The 9555-nt window shown below is 33.7% G+C and overlaps 1 protein-coding gene across 2 annotated transcripts in view; it reads left to right on the top strand.

Moving 5' to 3' along the window:
* The first annotated feature begins 318 nt into the window (after nucleotides 1-318).
* Nucleotides 319-9555, top strand: part of LOC101742992 (alpha-tocopherol transfer protein) — a 30224-nt gene continuing 20987 nt past the window's right edge. The window contains exon 1 of one of the 2 annotated variants that reach the window (XM_004930854.5): nucleotides 319-438. The gene's annotated coding sequence lies outside the window, so the exon portion shown is untranslated. Of the gene's footprint in view, nucleotides 439-1359; nucleotides 1490-9555 lie in introns of those variants that run through there. The other variant, XM_038021835.2, reaches the window with a different exon arrangement.

Here is a 9555-nt window from a genome sequence, read left to right as displayed (position 1 = left end):
CTCTGGACTTCCACAAATAATTCAAGACCAAAATTAGCCAAATCGGTTCAGCCGTTCTCGAGTTTTAGTCGAGTTTAGACTAACGAACAGCAATTCATTTTTATATATAGAGATCAGCGTCGATTACTCCAAAATTAAGTGATTCAGGGTGACCTGCATGCCACCTATGTACAATTTCCCAATCTTAGCATAGTTTAACATCCATCGCCGCTACAGTTAGCCCAGGATTATTTTCATCGAAAGCACGTCCGTAATGTATGCAGCGGTTTATAGCTTTTAACACGATTCCTGACTTTGGCATGTGAACTTTAAGCTTTGCAGTCTGCAGAATTGATTTGCGTGTGTTTACAGATCTCGCAGTCTTCACACTTGGCAGTTCACCGCGAGCAACTGAGTTGTGCGCCCGCGCTCATATTCAAACAAAGTCGAATTTAAGCGGTAAGAATTTTTGAAATATACAATATTTTATTGTTATTATTATATTATGTTATTATAATTTATCTATTTGAAATATACTATAAATATATTATAGAAATATAAAATATATTTATTTAATGTCATTTCTGCGGTTTATCTTTTCATTTGATTGCGCGAATTAATTTAGATTGAAAACCTACTTTATGTACATATTACTAATTAAATTTTTATCAATGTTTATTTCTATATTATTCATACTTTTGAATCCCGTGGACGGGTTAATTAATTCGTAAATCGGCTTGTGTTGTTATCGGTGTTCAAAATTATCACAATCAGTCTTATTGATTTTCAATAAAGGCTATTCTTCAAAACAGAACCAATTCTTTCTAAATGATCCTTCAAAAATTATATTGTCGCGGCGAATAAAAGCGGGACCCTCGTATGCGATCCCTGAATTCCCACAAGCGCTATCCACATCTTAGGTCCTTACTGAAATTAAATTATGTCCAAATACTTAATTACCTTTACAACAGTATTCTCTACGATTTTCGCTGTAAATATTTCGTTAAAAAAAAATTTTAATTGCCTTTATTATAACAACAGTATTATCGCTATTCGTAAAAATATTCCGTTAAAAAAAAATTCAAATTTCGACGAAGAATACCTTAGTCGTCCGTGACCACGAAAAATGTAAAGTAGTGTCGTATATGTGTATATATAAAGTAAAGTAAATATATTATATAAAGTCGAAATTAATACATATAATATAATAACAGTAACATACCTGTATCCGAGATTGAATCGTAACAGTGGTTTTAATCATTTATTACTACTGGTTTTTTTTCTTGTTATAGTTACTACATAAATGGATATATGTATATGTAAGTTTAGTACTAAACTTTAGTAGTAATTCATGCATTCAATAATCTATCTAAAGTTAGTTCAACTATTTGTCTAGGAAATATATAATGCAATAATCCTTCGACCTAGATAATACCGGAGCGCGTATTGATAACACAGCGATAATAGCATATTAACAGAACTAATTACGAACAGTTCTGTGATACACACGGTACGTATTCTGTTACTTAAAGATTAATAATTTATTTAATTTTGTTGTGTGACTTATATTTTATTTCTGGAAACCTTTTTTGCGTGTGGGAGTTCGAGAAGACGGAAGATTTTGTCATAGCCTCTTTGACAGATAGGTGACGAAGTGATTTTTCTTTTTTAATCCTAACCTTTGAAGCAGTCATTTCTTTTATATTGCTTAGATGGGTGGACGAGCTCACAGCCCACCTGGTGTTAAGTGGTTACTGGAGCCCATAGACATCTAATACGTAAATGCGCCGCCCACCTTGAGATATAAGTTCTAAGGTCTCAGTATAGTTACAACGGCTGCCCCACCATTCAAACTGAAACGCATTACCGCTTTACGACAGAAATAGGCGGGGTGGTGTTACTTACCCGTGCAGACTCACTAGAGGTCCTACCACCAGTAATTACGCAAATTATAATTTTACGGGTTTGATTTTTATTACACGATGTCATTCCTTCACCGTGGAAGTCAATCGTGAACATTGGTTAAGTACGTATTTCATTAGAAAAATTGGCAGCCGTTTTTGTTAAATAATATACGTATAACTATTATGGGTATTTTTCTTGAAGTGCCGTTCATTCCAGATATGATTTTTAACAATTTAAATCGAAAAATCATGCATCACCCTTTACGCGCTATTGAAGTAAAACTTTTACCTTTTTAAGTACTTACTAAGACATTTTATTTCTATAATGTTCATTATTATCAACATTTGTTTTGATTTTTATATTCTATAATTGTCATTATGTTATTCGATTCTGTTTTGGCAATATATTTTAATTTATTTTATCACTCTCACTTTTGAGTCAATGATATCCCGTATATTGTTCGAGTTTAGTCATTGCGATACAAACATAACAGCCTACTCGTTTCCTTCTTATATATCTAAAGATAGATAAATAAATAAAATTTATATTCATTATTTTTAAGAATTTGAATATCCTATGTTAGTTACAAAATTATACTATAGTGAATTGATATTTCTAAAATGCAGAAAAATAGGATCAGCGTTAGTTTCGCTAGAAAAAAAAATCTAGTGACTTTCATATCGGGCGTAAAGAAGCTTTACTTCTATAATGCAATTAAGCTATAGCTGACGCGTAGTGTGCTGTATTATTTATTCACTATTGAAATAATAAATCCTTATTGAAACACCAAAAAAGAAATCAACCGCATTTAGTATTTTCTTCGGTTTCTTACGAGCTTTCAACTTGTTTACACTATTTTAACTGTTTAACCTCGCGTTTATTATTTTTATTTAAGAAATAATAATTTCGGACCTTTCTGATTGTCATACTTCAATACTTAATTATTATTCATCATCACTATCTTTAAATACCTAGAAATATCACCTTAATCATTCACGAAACTGTAAAGAAGTCCTTAATATTTTAGAATAATAAATAAATTAATAATTGAAACACATTTGAGATTTAATAAAATAAATCTGATGATCTGATAAATTTAATAAAATAAATTTGAGTTTTAATAAAATAAATCTCAAATGTGTTTTAATTGCTAATCTATAAAAATTACTAATCTATAAAAAGATATACGAACGATAAATCGGTAAGCCTTGCTCTAATTGGGTATTTGGTCGTCTGTTAACTTCTTTTATATGTTTTTTAATTATTTTATAGGGGGAAATAAAATAATTCAAGTAGTTAATAATAGATGCTAACGCAATAATATAATCAGCGTTATATCAAATCTATTTTCTAATTGTAAAACATTATACATAATTCGCTTACTACATTCGAAAGTCCCTGTTTTGACGTTGGCTAATAAATAAAACAAGTTAAAATTATATTATGGCCTAAAAAATAATACGCCTAATGTCCCTTTTTTATGGGAGGTTTACTGATGGCCTTTCTAGTTTTACCCGAACCAGGTGGGCGAGCATGGGCTCCCCAGGTGGAATCGGATTCGCTAGCAGCTTGTCGAGCGACTTCTAACACCGTTTAATTAGAAAAAATAATAATTAGAAAGGGTTATAAACTTTCCGATTTCGATATTTAGTTACTCGGTGGGTACCACCGCCCTGCCTATTTCTGCCGTGAAGCGGTTTGAAGGGTGGGGTAGCCGTTTTACTGTAAAAACTGAGAGCTTAGAACTTATATCTCAAGGTGGGTGGCGGCATTTACGTTGTAGATGTCTATAAATAAATAAATATTTACTAACAATCACGCCACGTTAACTGGTCCCGTGATAAGTTCGTAAAGAACTTGTGTTACAGGTACCAGATAACGGATATAAATGTAAGATTTTTATTATACACATACATATATTTAATATACATCCATAACCCTGGAAAAGACATTTATATTTATCATACAAATATCTTCCCTTGGCGGGATTCGAACCCGCGACCCCCTTGTGCAGTGACCATGTCACTTACCACTACACCAGACGGCCGTTAAAATGGCATGGGCTCCGGCAAGCACTTAAAACCAGTTTGGCCGTGAGCTCGTCCAACCAACTAAGCAATAAATAAATAAAGGCTGAGCCGCGTGAGCTTGCCTACTAGTTGGGTGAGGCAGAAATAACCAAAGCAAAGCATAAAAGCGAGTACTCAAGCAGGCGGTAGGAAAAAGAAACTTCGGTCTAACATCTCAAGGTGGACGTTCATATTCACGTTGTTATGTCTAGGTCAAACCAGGTGAGCCTTGAGGCTAATATCATAATAAAATAAGAATTTAAATTATTATAATGAAAATTATAAATAAAACATGTGTGATTCACACGCGGTAGTAGTTTTAAGTATTGCTCTAGCTAGCGAAAATACACAGACGTATAACATTTTTCTTTTTTTTTTTATTGCTTAGATGTGTGGACGAGCTCACAGCCCACCTGGTGTTAAGTGGTTACTGGAGCCCATAGACATCTACAACGTAAATGCGCCACACCTTGAGATATAGTTCTAAGGTCTCAGTATGGTCACAACGGCTGCCTGGTACCTACCCGTGCGGACTCACAAGAGGTCCTACCACTAGTAATTACGCAAATTATTAATTTTGCGGGTTTGATTTTTATTACACGATGTTATTCCTTCACCGTGGAAGTCAATCGTGAACACATGTCTGTGTCCTTTTAGTGTCCCTGTTTTGTTTGTTGAATTTCAAATTACAATTAGAGCATGGAAGTTTTCATTTTAAATCTGACAAACAATCCTAAAAAAAACTTAGTACGAGGCCTTGAAGATTTTAATTATAATTTTTTTAAATTAAATACTGTATGCGTATAATTAATTAATTTGTTAGGGACCTAGTTAGAATTACAAAGTGTCCTGCTGATATGCATTAATTTCCTTGATAATAAATTTTCCTTTTATCAATCGACAGTTTGACCTGCTATGACATCTGATGATAAGCTGAGTCTCTGTTAACGTTTAAACGTTAAACGAGTTAATAATTTTCTGTACGAAGAGGAAATATTATTAAAATTTCATTTCGTTAATTTTAAACATTCGATAATAGTCCACCATTTCGTGGTTTGTTGACTGTTAAGATAGTTAGCCGAATAATGGCTGTCTGCCATTCTTTCTTCTTAAATATTTTTTCCGATCAGCATCAAAACATTTTATTTTATAACAATTTTACTAATCGTGAACCGCGAAATATCTAAGCATTTCGCTTCCTCATTCATATTGCGAGTAAACAATGAATCTAGGTAATTTTCATCTAATCTTCCCATTGCATTCGTTTGTCGTGACTGCGATGTGAAGTCATTTTGGTGTTGCTTAAATTATTAAATGTTCGTGAATTATACCTGTACTTAACTAATTACGTTTATTTTTTATTAATGGTGTTCATATTTTATTAAATATTTATTTATTAGGTATATAATGTAATTAAAATATTAATTACGTATTTTTATTAATTATGTTGATCACGTAGCATAGATACATTTAATACGATTAATAAAAATATGCTAAGTAATAAAACAATATAATTATAATTAAAAAAAATTTCATTGGCTTTCAAGGGTATTAGACATAAAAAAACCAATTTTTGTGGCTTAATATTGCGTTCTTCCGACCTTTGAAATACTTTATACTTCACCGTGGAAGTCAATCGTGAACATTTGTTGAGTACGTATTTCATTAGAAAAATTGGTACCCGCCTGCGGGATTCGAACACCGGTGCATCGCATAATTAATTGTCACGTTACAAGAACTAGAGAGTACCACTATATTTTTGTCTTTATATTATTACTAGGCATATTTCTGTCGCGTAGTAGACTTCCGGTTTGCAAGGTGGAGCATAATCCATTTCACGAAAAGAAAAATCAACATTAGGTAAGTTTTTTTATCTCTAAATAGGTAGCGAGCAGGTTTGTCTTAATAGGTTTTCAAATTATTAGCCATAATCCACCATTCAGCATAATTACTGGTATGATTGTTAATGATTAAGTCATTAAGATGCTTTACCATGTTATATGACGATATTTTAAATAATTGGATGAAATTAAATAACCTTGTTTTAATTCCATTGCTTACAGAAATTTAAGTAAATCTAAAATTTCTGTTAACTTTTTAGAAATGTTTATTACAAAATACGTTTTACTCGACTGCTGATGGAAAATGTGTGTTTATATATGTTTATCGGTCTAGTCTAGTCCTTTTTATTGCTCATGGCCCTCTTGGTGTTTAGTGGTTATTGGAGCTCATAGACATCAACAACGTAATTAACGCCACCACCTCGAGATATGAGTTGTAAGTCTCAGTTTTTGAAGTGAAACTTCTTTAGGCGCGTTGAGAGTAAAATTTAACTCGCCTCAGATTCATTACGGTTAGAAAGAAAAGATAAAATTTAGGAAGAGCGAGAGTGAGAAAATAGACAGAGCGTCTCGCAAGCCACTCGACCGCGGAGAGAGGGAAAGGACAAAACGAGCTAGGTCGTTTCTTCTATACACAGCATCCCCTATTACAAGAGACATTTGATTTAAGGATGAAAAATTAAAAAAACCACAATACTACACACCGCAAAAAAAAATTACCAAGTTGCACGCGTACCATTTTTTTTTATAGTACAATGCATACCTATCCTTCTAGCCTCATAACGGATACCGTCACTAATTACGAAATTTATAATACTAGTGGTCCCGCAGTAGTCGAAATTCGACTATAATTAATTGAAATTGTACGTTTGTACATTATTATGATTCTATTGTCAAAGACTAATACTTCTATAACCACAGATTTTCCCAAAACTACACTTTAGACAAATATTAATAAAGACAAACAATATTTGATCTATTCTCAATTTGACCACAGACTATAAGGAATAAGAAAAGTTTGACAATAAACAAATAGTATACATGCGTGTGTGTGTCCAATACATGGTAGCGTGCTTATTGTTTTTATATTTAATGTATTATTTATGCATAATTTAAAAAAATATTAACATTCTGTATTTCTTCTCTATATTCTCTATAAGTGCAGGGAGTTTCATACTCCTCCGTCCGCGCAATTTTCGTAAAAAGGGGTACAAACTTTTTGCTTCACGTATCAATATATAGATAAATTGAGTTTGCCTGATTATATTATTTAAAAAAAAACTACAATACATCTATAAGAAGATTTTGGCTGAAGCCTGAATCTTTTGCCGGATATATGAGGTGTAATTAAATTCGTCTCAGTCGCGGCCGTGACATAGGGTTATTATGGTAATTTAACCACACTAATCCGCGAGAAAAATAAGAGGAATCATAATTATTCATAGCATTCAATAATATAAAATACAGTAACTATTCATTTATTGATGCTCATATAACAAAAAGGTGTGAAAAGATGGATCATCTAATGAAACTAAAAAACTCGATTTGATTAAAAATGATAACTATAACGCGCTGATGGGGAATTGCTAATTTATTAATACATATTATTATATTACATTTATTAATATTATTATAAATTAACATCTATATTTTTGAAACCAAAAAGGATTAATATTAAAAAAACTAAAGTCACTAAAATATTGACACCATAGATTATATACTTAACACGCAATATAATACATGGAGGTTAAAGTACCTAGTCAGGTCATAAGTATTGTCACACAGTCAAAACTTTTCTTTTAGAATGCTGGCCACAAAAAAGTTTATTGAATTCGAATTTCGATTTGTTCATGAAAATAAAAATGTATACTTTTAGAATTTTACTCATTCTTAAATATGGAGTGGACGCTTAAAGAAGACCGTGTTGCAGTTATTGCGTTGCATCGTTGCGGTTACGCGCCAATTCAAATTTTTAACATACTGAAAAATTTGAATATAACCAAAAGATTCATTTATCGTACCATCAAACGATACAATGAAGACTCTAGTGTAGATGACAGGTCAAGAAGTGGTCGCCCTCGGTCTGTTAGGACTCCAGCAGTGATAAAAGCTGTGAAGGCGCGAATTCAAAGAAATCCCAAACGTAAGCAGAAACTGTTGGCCCTTCAGATGGGGTTAAGCAGAACCACGGTGAAAAGGGTGTTAAATGAAGACTTAGGGCTTCGGGCATATCGAAGAAAAACAGGAAATCGTTTGAATGCTCGTCTAATGGACCTGAGACTGAAGAGATGCCGCGCTTTGTTGAAGCGGTACGCGGGAAAAAAATATCGGGAAATTCTTTTTTCGGACGAAAAAATTTTTACCGTAGAAGAGAGCTACAACAAAAAAAATTATAAGGTGTACGCACACAGTAATGAAGAAGCGAGCAACCGTATTCCGCGTGACCAACGAGGTCATTTTCCATCCTCGCTCATGGTACGGTTGGGAGTTTCTTATTGGGGCTTAACAGAGGTACATTTTTGTGAGAAAGGTGTAAAAACGAATGCAGTTGTGTATCAAAATACAGTCCTGACGAACCTTGTGGTACCTGTTTCTCATACCATGTTCAATAACAGGCACTGGGTATTCCAACAAGATTCGGCGCCAGCTCATAGAGCGAAGAGCACACAAGACTGGCTGGCGGCGCGTGAAATCGACTTCATCCGGCACGAAGACTGGCCCTCCTCCAGTCCAGATTTGAATCCGTTAGATTACAAGATATGGCAATACTTGGAGGAAAAGGCGTGCTCAAAGCCTCATCCCAATTTGGAGTCACTCAAGACATCCTTGATTAAGGCAGCCGCCGATATTGACATGGACCTCGTTCGTGCTGCGATAGACGACTGGCTGCGCAGATTGAAGGCCTGTATTCAAAATCACGGAGGTCATTTTGAATAAACTTTAGTGTCATAAGAATTTATGTTTTGTTAAGTTCATTTTGGTATATGAATGGTTACATAATGAATTAACTTGTTTCAATTATTTTACCTTAAACATGTGACAGAATTTATGACCTGACTATGTATAAAATTGCCGTTCCATTGTAATAGGTACTTCGAATTGACATAGAACCTTCATGGTTTGAGATTTTTGAGTGAAACTTTTTTCAAATGGTACCTATGAGGTTCTTCTTTTAAAAAATATGCAACATTTGATAAGGTACCGACTTTCAGTTTTTTTTATTCAGCTTAGACAAGAAAGATGGATACTTCGAAAATTCGAGTGATTTTTAAATACGAGTTCCGACGCAGAATTAACGCTGCAGAAACAGCTCTCAATATCTACCAATGTTGCGTTTGGAGAGGGGACTGCTAATGAACGCACCGTGCGATTTTGGTTTAAACGCTTTCGTGATGGAAATTTTGATTTGAAGAACGACCGCACATGTGAATAACAATGAATTGAAAGAGATGGTGGAAGCCGATCCGAGCCAAACTATCCAGGAATTGGCGGCAGGGTTACCGTTACCTTACCAACAATATTGACTCATTTGCGTCAAAACATAAACTAAAAAATATATATAAAAAATGGATGCTTCATGCTTTGACTGATCTGCAGAAAGAAACGTGTGTTGAAAACTGTGTTGCCTTGTTGAATCGATACAGAAATGAAGGAATATTGGATTGATTTGTAACATGTGACGAAGAGTGGATTCTTTACGATAGTCGTAAGCGAAATGCAATGGCTGACCCCAAATCAAACGCCGCAACAGTGTCCTAAAG

This window comes from Bombyx mori, chromosome 4 (genome assembly GCF_030269925.1).
Source record: "Bombyx mori chromosome 4, ASM3026992v2".
Taxonomy (NCBI): domain Eukaryota; kingdom Metazoa; phylum Arthropoda; class Insecta; order Lepidoptera; family Bombycidae; genus Bombyx; species Bombyx mori.
This window is presented reverse-complemented; position numbering and strand designations above follow the sequence as displayed.